Below are 19,012 nucleotides of genomic sequence, written 5' to 3'. Positions count from 1 at the left end.
TGGCAAGGGCCTGGTCGTCCTCGGCATCACACATGCTAGGACTTACAGAAGGTTGCTGGAGTCAAACTTATTTTGGAAAAATAACACATTTTCTTGAAATCTTACCTTGGAAAATTGACATTCTTAAAATAACAACTCTACTTAAGGAGTGAGTTATAAAAGATGAGGGTGTACATTCTTGTAAGAGCAGAATACAGATTTTTAAGATGATTACATTTTGTTTTGATTTATAAACCAGTAGTCTTTTACCATAATACCACCTCAAATTTACTCCGTAATTGCCCTGTTGCCAAAGGGAAAAAAGTGGTGCTGCATGCGTGAGGGGATAGGTTCCCCCACCCTGCCACTTGCTGCTGCCAGTTACCAGCCTTGTAACCAGGATCCAGTGACTGGTCCAGCTATTATTGAAGGTATTCCATGTGAAAGACTAAAGGTTTGGATACTTAGGAAAAATGTTATCTTTAAAGTTAAGAAATTGTGGGCCAGACATTATATTAATAGATGTTAAATAAAGAAAAAAAAAAACACTTATGCTAAAATTTTTATCTTTTCCAGTGCAGTCTGCCATAATGCCACCTGGAGGCCAATATTTACTCTACTGGCACCCTCACCTCGCCTTCCTTAGCAGTGCCTCGGTTTGGCCATTCTTCCAGGGATTCAGAATGGCCAGTAGATGCATCAGCAGAGGCCATGTTCATAGTTTCTTAGGTCACATGGATATCTTGACATAGGCAAGCCACTAGGCCAAGAAGGGGCCAGGCATGCTGTTGCGTTTGTGGCCAATCATTAGGTCTAATTTTTTTTTTTTTTTTTTTTTTTTTTACTAAAAATACAAGTAGGAATTCTTTAAAGTTTTATTTAATTAATATTTATGTCAGTTGTGGTGAAAAATAAAGGAATGTGAAATGAGGGATCCAATTGACTGCCTGTAACACCAGGTTTGTGTAAATAGTTTATAAAGGATGAAATTTTCTTTTAGTAGTGAAAGATATAGATGACCACCTTGGACAAAATAGTGCATATAGGGAGGTTGTGGCATACCTGTATGTACATTTAAAAGTGGTTCAAGTTTGGAAGAGAATTTGTGATTTGAATGCTCAAGGTATGGCATAAAAGTCCTATGTATTTTGCCATGGTGATATTTGGTGACCACGTTGGAACTATGAAGCAGAGATTTGAGAGGTAGGGGATACTTTGCCAGAATGTCCCTTGCTTGCTGTAATGTTGATATTGCAAGTTTAAATGCTAGAATATGTGCTCTTTCAGATCATAGCAGACCAGTTCTGAAATGAGTGGTATTTGGGCTTAATCTTGTTCTATCCATGTTATTTAAAGTGAGCCAATTTTTATATTATATACAAATACTGTATATATAAACAAACATCAAACTCAGCACTTGACATTGGTACAGAGCCAGCTGATCTATACTGCATAAAACAACTCAAATTTGATATCCCAAGGATAATGAAAACCTTTCACTGCTACTGTGTAATTATTTTATTTGTTAATATAAGTTCCTTTGTAGTCTTCTATTCTAGTATCTTAGTGTTTTATTTGCTGTAGTCATTGTCTTGTTCTTGCAAATATTTAGTTATACACTTGAACCTCTTTATCTTTTGGTCATCTGATAGGTGTTAAAATGTTTTGAAATTTAATAGAATTTGTCAACTATTTGCATATATATATATATATATATATATATATATATATATATATATATATATATATATATATATATATATATATATATATATATATATATATATATATATATATAAACAGTAAATTATTGCAAAATACCTTAACTCCCCTTATATTCCTGATTGAGTCTCATTTAAAGCTTCACTTTGTCCTTAAATAGTGGTAATAATGAAGCTGGCCTGTAGTAAAAGAGAAATACATTCCAAGTACTGAGGAGAGCTAGGAGTCAAGTTATGGGAATGGTGGGCCAAATTTATGGTTAAATATGTATGGCAGTAATGTTAAGTTTTTCAAGCAATAGAAGGATGATGATAATCGAAAAAAATAGTGGTTATTAAAATGGTTGTGTTGAACAGCACAGTAAGGAATAGAAAGTTGGATGTTAACATAAGATTAAATTGAAAAGTGTTTAGTAGGATTTTAGGAGAAATCTATTCATAGTATTGATTGTACTGAATTATACATTGAGATATGTGTGATAAAACCTGTGTGATTGGTTGGAAGGGACTCGTCACCCATCAGTATATTTGTATGTAAGATTTTGAAAACAACATCTGGGCATTGTGAAAGAGGTTAGGTACCATAGTTTCAATTTGTATTTGAAAGTAATTATGTCTGGTAAAGTAGTGGCATTCTAATGCTTTTTGTTATGTCATGAAAGTCAGTGCACAATGGAGTTAGTTGTTTTGTGTAGGTATTAATATCAGTACTGTTTGAACACACTTTACAGGAAGAGAGTATGAATATGCCCTTAAACTATGATGGTGCTTTTTGTTGCATTGAGGTATTATCCTGCTTGAGGCGTGTTTCCTCAAGCCACACCTAAGGGTTTCAGAGATGTACAGTAGTTTGTACCCTTGTGTTTAATTGGGTGAATATGAATCGTGAAAAATTCCACAAACCCCATGGGATTGAGGTTCAAGTGTATTGTCTTCTTTTGACTTTCATAGCTGCAATAACTGACAAGTGCTGTCTGCAGCATGGCCAATGCTGAGGATTTTTTTTTTATACACTATTTTGACCCCCATTCTCTCTTTTGGTAAAGTCATCTGCTCTCCTTTTTATGTCAGTGAGGAAAGTTCTGAATGCAAAAGTGTGTAACTCGTGCTCTAAAAAGAATGTTGCTATTACTATTACTATAATCTATTTGCCACATGTAGTTAGATTTTCTACTTGGAAATTATTTTGAATTTTAAAAAACAATTTCTTTTGACATTTCCATGAGGATTCTTTTGAAGTAATTTACTATTCAGGTCAGCAACTTTAGTGTATCTTATTCAAGAGTGATTTTTTATACCGTCTTGATTTGTATCATATGTATGTGTAACTGCTTGATATTAAAGGCTTCTTGGAAGCTGGAAGCTTGAGAGTACAGTATATGCCAGACAAAAGAAATTTACCTTGGTGAGTCGTCTTCAGGCTGCTGAGAAAATTGAAGTAGCAGCCTTCCTTTTTGGAGAAAAAGAATTGAGGTCAATTGCATTTTTATGGAATTATACAGGCACATTGATTGAAATTAATGTGAGCTGTGATGTGCTAGTAGTTTCTGAACCCCTTCTCTTCCTTTTTGCATTTAATTGCCCTCTTACCACTAAGGCCTGTGTTAATTGGAAAGGCTTGTGATTTTGATAGACTATTCATGTCATGTGGAAAGGATGTGAAGTTGTTAGCTTTACTTGGCTTTGCAGGTTGCATAATGTCAGTTTTATAGGTGTATTGAGAAACAAAGTGTTTATACCAATTCTCAGTGGCTTGTAGAAACTCAACCATGTATTGCAAGGTGTTAGCTGAACTGCTTTTCATGTGTCTTGAGCTACGTATCTTTAATATTAAAGAAATTTCTGTACGTTCATTATTGTGTAGCTCTAAGTTACATCTATGTACGCTATGAGTACATCATGTTCAGTTTACCCTTTTGTAATAAATATTTAACCTTTTCTAACTTGTGTAATTTGCATTCCTGTTTTATTTAATGATTTAAATGTTATCTGAGAATAAATTAGTGTTTATGAAGTACATATGAAAACTGACTATTAAATATATTCTGTTAAAACAGAATTCCACCTGATAAAGGGAGGCCATAAAAACACCAAAAGGTAAAATTTATAGAGTTATATTTCGAAGCCAACTGTCTTCCTCAACGGACAGGTAATGGTTTAAGAGGTAGAGAACTGCTGTTTATGCAGTTTAAGGAATGTTCCAGAAGTTGGCTGCTACGTAACAACTGTTGACAGCTTAATCTCCTTAACCACTGGTTGGAGGAAGATTTTATCAGTCAAATCTGAATCCCAGGCTCCTTTTAAGAGGTTTATGGTATTTCTTTGTTTAATCAGTGTTGATTCTACGATGTGGCTTTTGAACTGACAGTTGCTGCTATAAATTACACACAACATATTCCAATTTATTCAATGATTATGATTATGGTTAAAAATAGCTGATCTCTGTTGGCCGTATCATGCTGAACGTTTATGTTGTGTTAGTCTTTGGAAGAGCGATTTACCCGTAAGTCCGATGTAGGATTGGTCACAGTCAAGGCAAGGGATTTTGTATAGAGTCTTAAGGACTTGACTTTAGTTGAACGTTAAAAGGGCATAGGCCGTCATCTATTCAGGGCATGCTTGCAGACGCTGATTAAATGCTTACGGGTCTTCGTTACCAATGTATGCTGGTTCGGAACTGGTACAGATTTCAAAGGCTCCCTAAGTCCCTAACCACCATTTGTATCAGAAATGAAACCTAAGAGAGTTCAGAGGTCTGGTTAAACAAATCATTTATAAATAAAATCAGAAATGAAAGGCACTACCAATTCTGAAAATCACCCTAGGAAACTGCAACCATTTTTGTTCAGAGGAAAACATAACCTATCAAACATGCCAAGGACGGAGACTTGACCAACTAGATATTCTGTTCGTTCCTCCTGGAACCAACCAGAGGTGAGAAGTAGATAAGTTTATTTTGACAAAAGCAGAAATGTCCAGTGAGTCAATGAAATAATATTTTGCTGTACACTCCCTGAACACCTGAATTCGCCCTTAACCCCACTAGCCCCAACAACTCGCAATTACCAATCCACCATTGGGAATTTTAACAGCCAGCGTTACCAACGCTGCAGGTAAAATTTTGTCACTTGAGCTACCATAACAAACTGGTTGGCAACGCTGACGCAGGTGTGCGCCGACCCAACACTCCCACTTACTTAAGTAAGTTTAGTCAATTGCTTTTTGTTCGCGCTGCTGAAAGGTGGTTTCCTTCTACAGTGCGAGGTTTTAATCCCATTGCCCGACTTCTATTTGTGTTTTGGACCTCTGGTGAAGTCCTGAATTGTATTTACCGGTTTCTTCTGGTATTTCTGGATATCTTCGATGTGGAACGTCTTTTGGAATTGGACTCGCTGGTTCCCGGCCTCGATTGGTCATCATGGACTCTTTCACCTTCTAATACCGCGCCTTCGGCTTCGACGTCGACCTCGACTGCCCCTATGACTGTGGATGCTGGAGCTCATCGCTTCTTCCTGCCAGAGACGGATGAGTACCTTGAGACACGATAGACATTGTCAGGTATGTAGAAAGGTTAAATGTGATGTCCAGACTCATTGCGATGAATGTTCCGATTGGAAGGCACAAGAGATGGAGGATTACATTCGTCACCGCAAGTGTTTGGCTAGTAAGGGCGGCAGACGTCGGTGAGATTCTCGTTGCCTCAAGTGTCTCAGGCTTCTGCTACAGATCAGTTGATGGATTTAGCGAGGGTAGAACTATAGGGTAGCTCCGCGTCGCCGGCGCCACAGTAACTTCATTTTTTCTACAGATTTTTGGTTGCTAATTATGAATTTGCCTTTCATTTTTGGCGCTCGAGTCTAATTAACCTGTAATTAACCCCCAAAGTCCATCCAACAAGGGGTTTCCATACGCGATCTTCACAAGACAGAGCACGGGTAGTGTTTCGAACGGTTCATATCCCGTCTGGCAAGTGCCAGTACTAAACACGGCGAAGGGACATTAGATTTGGCCGACCACAAAGAGATGCACCGCCAGTATCAGAACCCCAAAAAGTGTAGAAATAACCAGTTGAAAAGGTAAAAACAGGCGCGGAGCTAATATATAGAATTACCGTAGCGAGTTCAGAGGTAGTCAAACAGATAGAGGATAGGATTGCAAGTGGTATGGAAAATTTAATAGCTAGTCATCTTCAACATTTCTCAGATAGAGATAGTAGTAGTGTTAGGTTGTCTAATTCTTCTTCCTTTTCAGCTCCCCTGCCTGTTCCAGAACCAGCCCTAACGGGTGCTGAGGGCAGTGGCAGAACCGCAAGCCTCCGAGTGGGTAGGGTCTGCCGGCCCCCTCGGCCAAGTGTGCTTCCACCATTTCAACAGAAGGCAACATGTAGCATGAGACTGTGTGGCATGCAACAAGTGGTAACATGCCATATAACCTGACGCATGCGGCAAGATTCAGCCTGTTCCCTAGTGTTAAACGCCTTCCCACCAGTCGCGGGAAAGATTCGATGCTGAAACAAGATGAATAATTGGACGCAAGAAAAACAACCGTAGAATTTATAGAAGAATACAGGAAACTGCTTACAACTTGACTATTTTTGCATGTGTTTGCACTCAAACACATTATCATTTTTATTATCAAAAGCACTACAGTGAAAGAAAATAAGAATCCAAAGTATCCTGAACGACATTTTTCAAGAAAATGAAGTGCAGTAAATGGCAGGTCTCCAGCAAAATTCATAAACAATAAGTTAACGTTAAGGGGAAGATTTAAAAGGCTTCATAGATCTGGCTACACTGCGATCTTTGAGTCTCTCTCTCTCTCTCTCTCTCTCTCTCTCTCTCTCTCTCTCTCTCTCTCTCTCTCTCTCTCTCTCTCTCTCTCTCTCTCTCTAATTTTACGGTTCCCTGTAGTACTGATATCAATAAAGCCAACGACTAATTGTAGAATTTTTTAACATAAAGACGAGACAAAAAAGGTATAGCTGAAATCTCTTTAAATTACTCTGTAACCGCCGACACTTTTAACACTGCCACTCCTATAGTTACAGACTAGAACTACAGTTATTTTAATCCCGAATTGTTAATCATTTTTATCGTGTTGACAACTGGCTTAGTTTTTGTTGAATTGGTGGAAAAGGTTTTGTGGCATTTAACAGTCAACATAGCATGCAGCATGCTACAAGCAAAAACGGTGTTGCCTTGTCGCAGGCAACATGTCTCCTAGTTGAAAGCTGCATTCAACATACTTGTTGAAAGCCATCAAGTCGCAAGCTACATGTTGCTTGTGTTGCCTTGGTAGAATCACGCCTTAAGGAACACCCAGCAAAAGTAACAATTGGATTTCCAGTTTTAAACAATATCTAATATTAAAGAACATTATAAGAATACATAAAACAAAAATTTTGGATTTGTAAAAAGGGTTTCAGATATGCGGTAGATCAACAATCGAAGCACTGCCATTTGTTTGACTGTTTTCAGATATGTAAAAATGAAATGCTTTGCTTTGCCATAAACAGACTGTTTTTTCTTTATCATGTTGAGGCAGTATTTGTTTTGCTTTCTTATCTATTTTTTTTTTTTTTTAGTTTGCTCAGCTCCGAGGGTCATGTTCGTGTGGTAACGAAGTGCAAAATATTTTCAGGTTTTGAAAACTGAATTGTATGGTAACTGTGGTAAATTGTTATTAAGTACTTCTAATATTTCATATATTATTCCTTCACGGCCAGCGACGGTGTTAGCCAAGGAAACTTCCGATGGACAACAGCTGGCAGTTTATACCATTTACGTTACCTGGTGAATTGTTCGGAAATACTCGTAGTGCAACAACCAAAATAATGCAGATATAATAGTGCAGCAGATAAAATAATTTTTTCACTAAAATACTTCAGTTAATGATATAAGCATGAAATTTGGTACATATCTTCTCCATTGGCCACTTTTTGAAAATTACAGTGTGTCTACTCAAAATTCCAAAATGGCTGCCGCTTTTCAAGATGGCCGCTAGTCAAGGTTTTAACACGGGACTCGTGTGCCTCTGGTCATCTTTTTGTGCATCAGTTTTTGTTATACACATTTTAGGCAGTCACCAAGTCAAAAGTAAAATGTATTTCTGTTAAAGATTTCATATAGCTTACATAAAGAAAGATGGCATCCAATATGGCAGCCAAAAACCTTAAATAATCGCGTCTCAGGATTCAGTAGGCATGGAAAAATGTCTTCCTGTTCAGTATAATAGTTTGCAAGTCTATATATAAGTGAATGTTAGCGCAGAACCAGGGCACATTGGTGACTTTATTACTGCATAACTCAGCATGGGGTTCATTGTCAGCTAATCTTGCTTTGCTTACGCTGTACCTAGCTTTGCTTTAGTGTAGTTTAGTAGTTTAGTGTCTCAAATGCTGTCTAATAGGCCCATATCAATTAGCTGGTAGAAAGTATATATGTATAGTTGGTAGATCTACTTAGACAGCCACTCCTGAATTGACATGAGGTGCCAGAGGAGGAGAGCCGAGCCAATGGTAAGTGGGCTCTACATGGCTTGTTCACGTACTTACCTGGATGGTGTACAGATCACACAAGACTTAGATGGTAGTGGATGAATGATTTGGCTAGGTGTAGGGTGCCTGAACCTAGTTGTATCCCATACGTCAATGTGCATATCAGATTAAAGTGGTAAAAGGATAGCCCCTCGGCCTTCGTCAAGAGCTCATAATGGCAAGTGTAAATTCAATCACAGGCAAAAGGAAGACTGACTGGAGCAAATGTCTTTGCCGGGAATGCAAGAAAAATGAAGGTCTAACTTCACCCTTGGTCTCTGTACATCATAATCCTGAACATGATGGGTACGTAATGATTTCAACCAAAGTGCCATTGTTCCAGGAGATTGGTGAAATGCCACTTAACTTTGACCCAGCAAGGCTGGATGAAGGCAGTGGCATAGGGGTAACACTGCAACAAAACATGACAAAATACCACGAGAGCTGTAGGGTCATATTTACTGATGCAAAACTTGATCATGCAAGAAAGTGAAGATCTACAGTTGAAGGTAGTGAACCACAGGAAAAGCATGCTAAACAGCATTGAATGAGTCATGACAATGAAGCATACATTTTTTGTGAAAATGTGGCACCTGTATCAGATCTTCGACAAGTAATGACCATGAATCTCAACAGGAGTCTACATGAGTGCGCTCACACACTTAATGGCGGTAATTTATTGGCAAAGTTAAGTATATCTTAGTTTAACCAGACCACTGAGCTGGTTAACAGCTTTCCTAGGGCTGGCCCGTAGGATTAGATTTATTTTACATGGCTAAGAACCAACTGGTTACCTAGCAATGGGACCTATAGCTTATTGTGGAATCCGAACCGTGTTATGACGAGAAATGAATTTCTATCACCAGAAATAAATTACTCTAATTCTTCATTGGCCGCTCAGAGAGTCGAACGCTGGGCCAACAGCGAAACTAGGTGTAGGTGATGCAATTGCACAAGAGCTGACACACCAGATGTATACCCACTGGTTCTATCAGAGCCGGTTAGTTAATTATATCATTGAAACCAGCTTGAGTTCGGATGGTCCTTCCATATTTTCTCTTGCAGATATATCCCAGTTATACCAGCAGTGCCTGGAACAATTAAAGGACAAATTGTTAGCAGAAATCCCTAAATTAGAAGCACACAAGAAAGGAAGAAGTGTGCTACTTGCCTTGCAGAAAGATGTAGCTTTAGCCATACCTTAGGTACCTGACTACTCAGATACACTTGTGATTGCTAACGCAGCAAAGGTACTGAGGAATCATATTCTGGACCATCAGTCCAGGTTTGACAAAACCTTTGGTGAAGGATGCATCAATGATGCCATACCTCAAAGTCTGCTCCAGTTCACTAATATGGTTGAACATGGAGCAGACAAAGTCACAGCTAAGGTTTGGCTCATCAAAGTCAGACCTGGCTATTGCTCAGCTCCTGAAGTGCAACTGCTTCTCAGAACAGAAGGAAGGAGCAAGTGTACATCGACACTCAAAGGATAGGTAATCTCCTTTTCCAGTGTTCATGGGCATGGCTATCTATGCCAAAACCAAGAAGAGAAACCTGGCAAAAATGCTTCATGATCATGGCATGAGCATTTCCTATGACAGGGTGCTGGAGACATCAGCCCAACTGGGAGATGCCACTGTCACCAAGTATGTGGAAGAGGGTGTAGTCTGTCCACCTTTCTTGAGAAAGGGGTTGTTTACCTCTTCGGTCATGGACAACATCGATCACAACCCTTCAGCAACTATGGCTACTACCTCTTTTCATGAGACCAGCATTTCAGTATTCCAGCACCCTGCCAAAGACAACCGGGGGGAAGAGCATCAGCCATTACAGTTTGGGCCAGAGAGGGTAAAATCTGTACCTGAGCTACCTGACTCCTTAACAGCTTTGTGTAGCTGCAAATGTGAGGTGTAATCATAATGTGAGGTGTAACTATGATGTTGCAAATGATGCTTCAAATACATCTGAATGAGAATTTCGTCACACTAAAGGGTGACACAATGCACCTTTAAAACCTTGCGTTCATTTCAGGCTTAAAAAAAGACATTGAGACAGTGCTCGAACATAGATAAGATACTTTATCATACTCCATTATAGTCTTGTGCTTGTATACTTTTCAGTGCACTATGGGGTCCCTTTCCAAGATGTAATATTGATAATAGCCCAATAGAAATGCTAGAAACAGATTCCCTGGCCTCATAAATGTACGCATAGATAAAAATTTCATGTTTCCATCTTTCTTAGTTGCAGAGTTTCAAGCAAAATGTTTCATGGCGGCCATTTTGTACACCATATTTATCACAATGGTAAATACAGGAGTAGGAGCTCTGGTGATATCTTCAATTAACTCTTCTACCCAGGAAGACATTTTATCTGAATAATGATTGATGTATTTATTTCAACAATGATTTACTCAAAGTGTTAGAAGTTGAAACAAGTAGTGGCCATCTTGAAAATTTGCGGCCATATTGAAATTTTGCATGGACACCCAGATTTTTCAAAAGAGGGGGTTAAAATGAGCACCTGTGTCAAATTTCATGCTTGTATCACAAACTGAAGTATTTTTCTGCTTATAATTGCATTTGGAAAAAAATGCATCTCGAATATAGCCCAGCCTACACTAGGGTATTCAGAACCATGTGTACATGTATAGTAGCCTAGCTTACACTATAAAGTATACTCTATATATATACGGTATAATAATTATTAATATCACCTAATTCTGGAGGTTCATGCAGATTGACTTATGATAACTCAATACAAAGAGAAATTGAATAACAAACAAGAATTAACGTAGCCTACACTATGGTATATTGTATACATATACGTAGCCTAGCCGACATTATACTGTACTCTACATTCACGTATTAATATCGTATTATACAAGCAGCAACATAACGAATATGCATCTTTTCCACGGTTCTTTAAAATGTTATGCTTTATTTCACTGTATCCAATAATATTGTATGTATTCTCATATTGCTTTTGTATTACAAATTGTGATCATAGCGATCAATGTTTTGGTTTGGAAATCGATTAAGCGGTAAGTTTATTTCGCTGTATTTAACTCAGTTCAGAGCGCTTTTCTTGCTTCTAGTTAGCGTAAATGAATCTCTAGATACTTTATTTATATGAGACAAGGTTATGTTTCGTTATATGAAGTGTTTTTAAGTCGAAATATAACTTAAATACGTCTCGTTGTGAAATTAATTTTGCTATATTTTTTCGATAATAGATGATGCTGGCCGTATGGAGGCATGTTCGTTTTGTGTAAAAGAAAAAAAAGATTCCGTTCGCTATTTTTCCTTGATTTCATGATAATACGAGCTTTTCATATTTATCTTTTATCACCGTGAAAGCAGCAGTAATATGTATTCTTTCATGCTCAGTAGTTTTGATCAAAGTACTTTCTCTCCAATTTTATTTATGGTCGAGTTTCATCCATGTTGCTGATGTACGATAATTTATAGTCATTAGCAGCTTGAACATTGTTTTCTCAGCTTCACCTACAACTTGCAGCTTGATTTTAGCAGTATATTTCCTTGCCGATCTTTTATCCATACAGAATAAGGGTATAATGTAAACGTATATCAGTCTTATTCTACTTACCATCGTTGGTAACATAACTACGGTAATTGTTTACTACTGTACGATGGTTGAATTACAAGCGAAACAGCTGTTGTTATCCGATTCGGATATAAGCAAAACAACAGTTTCTCGTTCGGTTGTTTATGGCTGTACGCATTTACGCAAGAGTATAACGTTTCTAACAATACTTTTATGATTCTCTTTTACTTTTTTAACTAGAAGATGGGATAAAAAAAGATGGAGGAAAAGAAGTCGGTCTATTGTAATTTCGTCTCTTTCGCTGCCTGACTGTACGCTGCTGCCTTTCGCCAGCGCGAAGTTTAAAAATATTTTCTAAATATTGTCGTATCGGTATTAATTGCTTACCCCATTGCAAAATCGAATTATCGTAAAGCGAATTATCGTAACTCGAGCACTACCTGGGTACCTGAGTATTTTAATAGTTTTGTCACAAAAAGTGCATTTAGTCATGAAAATATGAAAATACTGTACATTAATTAGTGAATATTTCTCAGTGAAAAATACTGCGAATGGGCGAATTTTCCACGAATAATGTGTATATATATATATATGTTCCATAGAGAAATCTGCAAATCGTTAGAACGCGAATACGGTGGGTTTACTATACATACATATATATATATATATATATATATATATATATATATATATATATATATATATATATATATGTATATATATATTTATATATATATATATATATATATATATATATATATATATATATATATATATATATATATATATATATATATATATATATATATATATATATATATATATATATATATATATATATATATATATATATATATATATATATATTATATATATATATATATATATATATATATATATATATATATATATATATTATATATATATATATATATATATATAATATATATATATATATATATATATATATATATATATATAATATATATATATATATATATATATATATATTATATATATAATATATATATATATAATATATATATATATATATATATATATATATATATATATATATATATATATATATATATATATATATATATATATATATAATATATATATATATATATATATATATATATATATATATATATATATATATATATATATATATATGCAACTAGTATAATGAAGGGAAAACTCTTTAGCTCTGAAAGTGCACTGTTTGGCACAATCTCTCTCAACTTATGCCTCCAAGATGTCACTCGAAAGTGTCCAGCAATTAGAGGTATATACTCTTGGTTTGGCACATGTAATCTTACAGCTCATAAAGCTTTTCCTTATGAGAGAAGGTGCTTTCAAATCGAAGCAAGAAAGTGCTGGCTCAGGTGTTTCTGGAAATTGTAAGCCTCTATGTCCAACCAGATGAACTGTCCACGCCGTCACTTAATTCCATCCTTGAAAACTACCAAGTCCTTCTGGAAACTCTGGAAGAAGTCAACACCACTACCAGTGATGAATACTCCCGTCGAGCTGGAGGACAGATGGCTAATATGGAGAAGTTTTCAACATTATTTGGTCTGAAATTGGGACGTCTGGTCTTTGCAACCTCTGAGATACTATCGATAAATCTCCAAGCTATAAACATCTCAGTTCTTGATGCTAAAAAAGCTGTTGAGCTTGCCAGAAAGTACTATGCTGATCTTCGGAGTGATGAGAAGTTCAGCACTTTCTTCAGAGATCTTCAAATGGTAGCAAGAGACATAGAGGAAATGGAGGAACCAAAGGAGACATGTACCTAAGAGAGTTGATGACGGGCATGCAGCAGAACATTTCCCATCAGATGTTGAGGAATACTATCTCACTCAGTACTATGAAGTGCTAGACTTGAACCGTGAACTCATTGATCGATTTCAGCGTGCTAGCTACAACATTCTTCGTGAAATGGAAACTATGATAATAACATCAGCTAATGGAGGTCCAACAGAAATACCAGAGTCACTGACCATGTACTCCAAAGACTTTAACTTGAAGAAACTTTATCATGAACTGGCCATGCTGAAAACCCTGTGCAAAGTTGGAGAAGTTGGTGGTCCTAGTAAGGTGACTACTACGTCTACAGTTATTGATGCATTACAGTCACTGGAAAATAATCCTGCTGCTGCTGCTATGGTCTCTGTACTCAGTAAACTTATAAAGATTTACCTGACCTTTCTAATAACCACAGTTACATCAGAAAGGAGTTTCTCAACTCTTCGTAGGATTAAAACTTATCTTCACTCCACTGTGTGTCAAAATAGACTAAATAGCGTCTTTCTCCTACATGCCAATAAAGGGTTAACAGATGATCTAAATACAAAGCAGATTGCCATAGATTTTATCAAAAAGAACAATACTAGACTTCAGTTCTTTGGACAGTTCACCCAGATTAATCCTTAGCTCTACATATATGTAAGTTATTTTGGGCAATAATGATCACTGCTGAAACAACTTAGAGATATTGCCTATATCATTGTATTAGGACAACCTATTAATAATTATACTTGCTGTGGCAGATATTGTCTTTTTTTCTTAATCGTGTGTTTACTGTCTATATTTTGGCAACTTTACCTTGTCCCTTGGCACCCCCAAGTTTTTAGAAGGTTCCTACACCCCTGCAACACGTGAGTTGCTGTCGCCCACTGATTAGTCTACAGCAGTCTGTCAACATGGGAATGAATGTTTGTGGCTATGCTACACATGTTTTTCTGTTCTTATAATACTTTTGTTCATATACTTTGTCTAAGTATAATTAACACACTTCATTCGCAGGTCATATACCGTAATTCTGATTTACTGCTTAGCGAAAGAAAACCTTCCCTGGGGTGAGGGTAGGCCAAGGTCTATAGATTAAAGAGTTCTTCTCAACCATAAGTATAGAGGGGAGAGATTGGATAGCTACGTGACTGCCACGTGCAAGTAAGGCGCCATTACTATGTGTTGATTCTCAGATATGGCAGCAGCAGGAACTGCACAGACCAGCAGCAACAGAGCTACCTCTGGCACCCAGTGCTGGGCCATCAACTGAGTTACATACAGAAACAGGATCACAAGAGAGCAGGGGATCACATTTCACAAGTAAGTGACATATTTTCATTCATGAAAATCTTTGACTGTGTTGAAACAACCTCAAGTAAACATGTGTTAGATCACAGTCAACTTGCAGTCAACTACATGACTGCTTTTTGAGCTATTAAAATAATGAATGTTGTAATAAACTGTTTTATTAAAGACTATTTGACATTAAATTCATATAGCCTCATGAATTAGCATGTAGGGTTACTGTCAGTCCATATGACCATGTTTAAGTCTCCCTACGACTAGTACTGTACTATAATGTACATAGTATCATGAGGCCTAGCCCTAGGCCTGCTGCAGTTTTAAGTGTTAATAAAGTGCTTTAATGTTTTTTACCATGTTATCAATAAGTTCTCAAACATCCTTGTATGCAGAGGACTCAGCTGAATTAGATCTGCCAGAACACTTAAAGGTAGTATTCTTCAATTTTACCATTATCATTTTTACCCCAAAGGATACTTCAAATCCATACTACATTAGAGCTTTAAAAGTAAACTTTACCAACTAGCTAGTCTACAAGTAAACTTTACCAACTAGCTAGTCTACCAGGGTTGATCATCAAATAACCAAGGGTAACCTACCATACCCTAACCTTAGCTTAGCAAAGGTATCTTAACTTGGCATAACCTTCAGTAATGCTGATTTTTCTATCTGTCCCTCTCCACAGACTATGAAATACAGCTCAAGTCTTGGCTAGCTGTGAAAGTCTAAGTTATTCTTACAGGCTAGCCTAACTTAGACTGTACAGTGTAAATAAGTATGTTAAATTATGGGTTAGTATGACTGTGATATGTTACATAGCTTTATATATGTACCTCCTGGTGATAATTGCATTTGCATCTGTACAAATAACTTCTATGTCAAGTTCAAATGCTTTGATCTGGTTCTGTACAGTACATACAGTGTACTCTCCCTAAATCACAACTGTATGTATCAATGCGGATTGTAATTACATTTATACTGTAATTAAATAAACAGAATATCTTGTGTGTGTGTGTCGGGGGCGAACGTGTTGGAGGTCTCTCTTGTGTTTTTTACCAAAAAAGAAGGGGTTTTTGCTCTTGGTGATTATACCTCTCATAGAAGGCAATGTATTAATAGTGTCTCTACGTAATATCCGGAGCGTAAGCTGGTTAGTGTTGTGTAATTGCAAATATATTAATCACGTTCTGCCTCAATCAGTGCCTTCGGAATTTTTCAAGTTTTAACTTCTCGAAGCCTATTGACCATGGGAAATGGGTAATAGTGTGTTGTGTATGTGTATGTGTATGTGTTAGTGCTTGGCCCTCCCTTTACCACAAAAATGTCCTCTGACCAACCTCCAACCGTCGTGCCAGTGACTCTGGCACCTAACGATACCTCTGCCCCACACACAAGTTCTGTACTCGAGAACAATTGTCTTTACTTTATCCAATACCAATCGAACCATTCTGATGTCGAGTGTACTATACAATCTGTCAGTGCAGCCTTCTCCGACGAGGAAATTAACTCTGCATATACAAAATGCAAAGACCTGATACCAGATACCATTCTCCAGGAGCGACCCACGAAAAGCCTATCCTCTCTCAAGAAAGTATCATATATCACTAAGTGGCTAAGGACCTGCTCGGTGGAAATCTACGCCAATGACCCTTACAATCTGCCTCGAAAGGGGCCTGCTGATCTAAGCCTACCTGCAGTGTACCATACTGCAGAAAATGCCTTTCTAAAAGCAAAATCCCTCTCAGAAAAAATTGACGAAACCTCAGAAAAAATTGAGGAAGCACAAGACAAATTTTCACAGATCTGGGGTGTAATCAAAGGATTACAGGAATCACTCGACAGTCTTAAAGCTGTGGAAACAAATAACAATCTTTCACGGATCTGGGATGCAATCAAAGGAGTGCAGGAATCATTAGACAATTACACAGCAAGCCACCAGACTCTTTTGAATGAGGCATCTATTATTTCCTCGCCTCCCAACAACACGAGAGAAGTGAGGGTGCAACACGAAGTTGAGATGGCCATACCCTCCCATGAGGGAACTGTCTTCTCCCCCTCGGATGAAGCGCCCACACCACACTTTCTATACATCAGAAAGCAAGGGGGACCCACTCGTTCTCTTTTTTACAAGATGGAGAGGGTACTTCTGTAGACCTATTGGAGAGAACCGACGAACCCCAAACCTCCCCTCCCTTCCCAGTGCCTCTGGTGGAAGATAGATCTTCAATGATGATCACCAGCCCTCGTGAGTCTTCCGACCCTATCTCTCCCCACCCAACCCCCTGTCGTGGATGAACATGTGATTGATCATGAGGGGACCGGGGCTGACAGACAGACACAAACAAGTAGAAAAAGAAAAGAACATCTCGTGTCCGCTGAACCGAAGCCCGGCATTCGTGACTCACCTTGCCCAAAACCTGAGAGGAGATGTCATGTTGTGATTCACAATTTACAGTCATCTGTGAAGATTGACGCTATAGTAGAGACAGTCAAGTTTTTCACGGGCTCTGACCCCCCTTATCTCCCACGAACTTCCACCCAAAATTAAACATAAAGTGGCCTACAGGATTACTTGAATCTTTCACCACCTCGATGTTCTTAAAGGAGAGAAATTCGGTCCTAACATAGAAGTCTCAAGATACAACCTAATCCGGGACCAACCTCCCCCAGGGGAACTTACTGACACCCCAAGTAGGGGTTCAGGCACAGACTCACCTTCTACCACAAGTGCCAGCTATCCTCCCAAGCCAAGTGAATGCCCACCCCCACTGGCCAATCCCCCATCCACCCAAATGATCAACTCATCCATTTCCCATCTAGATATAATCTCTTGGAATATTTTTGGCCTCAAGCGGAACATTCCTCCCTTAAACATGTTCTGCAAAAACTTCAAAGGCATCATTGCATTGCAAGAAATGCTCCTCTGGCCTCATGACCTTGCCATCTGCGATTCAGTGCATGAAGACTTCAGAGCTTTCTGGACCTCATCGATGCAAGTTACAGATTACATCACAGCCGGTCACCCGAAAGGGGCCTTTCTTTCCTGTGGCACAAATCATTAGACAATATGGTGAATGTGTTGACCTATAGGAGTGATAGATTGCTGGGGCTTCAAGTGACAGTAGGGGATTCTATGATCCTAATAATTAATGTTTATATGCCCTGGGAAAAGAACGATAATTTTGATCAGTAGTGCATGATCCTAGGCGAGTTACACAGCATTATTCACGACTCTACTGCTGATCATATTTGTATAATTGGGGACCTTAATTCTCACCCCACAAAGCAGTTTTATAATGAACTTGCTCGCTTCTGTCAAAATCACACTCTCTGAATTAGTGATGTAATACTCCTCCCTCCCTCCTCCTACACCTATGTACAGAACAGAACGGACACAGTTACAACCTACTGGCTGGACCTATGCATCACGTCCCTTCAACTTCATGATTCTATTGTGACCTGCGACATTCGCTACGATCTTGCAATGGGCTATGATCATATCCCCTTACAGGTGTCATTCAGTACCCCATCCCCCACCATGAACCCCCTAACTGATCACCCACCTGCTGTTAACTTGGATTTTAAAAACCAACAAAATACCAGATCCTTTAGGGAAACCACGGAAACCAGGCTGTGGTCAATAGCTCAACCGGCAGACGCCTTACTGTGCACTAACCCAAAATGTAGAAACGATCATCACAGGAGAGATATGAAAGAATTCTATTCGAATATAATTTCCGCCATGCTCGCTTCCGGCAGGGATACTTTAAGATCTCGTCAAGGCAACTCTCATAATGTAGCTGGATAGAATGACTTTCTTAAAGATCTTTATACACATTCACGAGAAATGTTTCTACTGTGGAGGCAAAATGGTATTTTTGAGAGAAGGACACTTTGCACTGCTAATGAGGCAGGCGAGAGCGCAGTTCAAACTTGCCCTTAAGCATTGCAAAGTGAATGAAAAGCAACTAAGAGCTGATGCAATGTCTAGAAAATTAGAATCTGGCGATTACCCCCGTCTTTGGAAGGACATTGAATCCCTAAATCCCAAAACTAAAAAGCTATCACAGAGAGTAGGAGAAGCCGTCGGTGACGAGGCCATCGC

General features: G+C 38.1%; 1 protein-coding gene across 11 annotated transcripts in view; it reads left to right on the top strand.

Moving 5' to 3' along the window:
* The window catches only part of Rho1 (ras-like GTP-binding protein Rho1), a 208,137-nt gene extending 204,499 nt beyond the window's left edge, over window positions 1–3,638 (top strand). For 8 of the 11 annotated variants that reach the window (XM_067134682.1, XM_067134683.1, XM_067134686.1 and 5 more), the window contains one exon: window positions 556–820. The gene's annotated coding sequence lies outside the window, so the exon portion shown is untranslated. Of the gene's footprint in view, window positions 1–555 lie in introns of all 11 variants that reach the window. The other 3 variants (XM_067134685.1, XM_067134692.1, XM_067134681.1) reach the window with 2 other exon arrangements.
* The last annotated feature ends 15,374 nt before the right edge of the window (window positions 3,639–19,012 follow it).

The sequence above is a fragment of the Macrobrachium rosenbergii genome, chromosome 36, assembly GCF_040412425.1.
Source record: "Macrobrachium rosenbergii isolate ZJJX-2024 chromosome 36, ASM4041242v1, whole genome shotgun sequence".
Taxonomy (NCBI): Eukaryota; Metazoa; Arthropoda; class Malacostraca; order Decapoda; family Palaemonidae; genus Macrobrachium; species Macrobrachium rosenbergii.
This window is presented reverse-complemented; position numbering and strand designations above follow the sequence as displayed.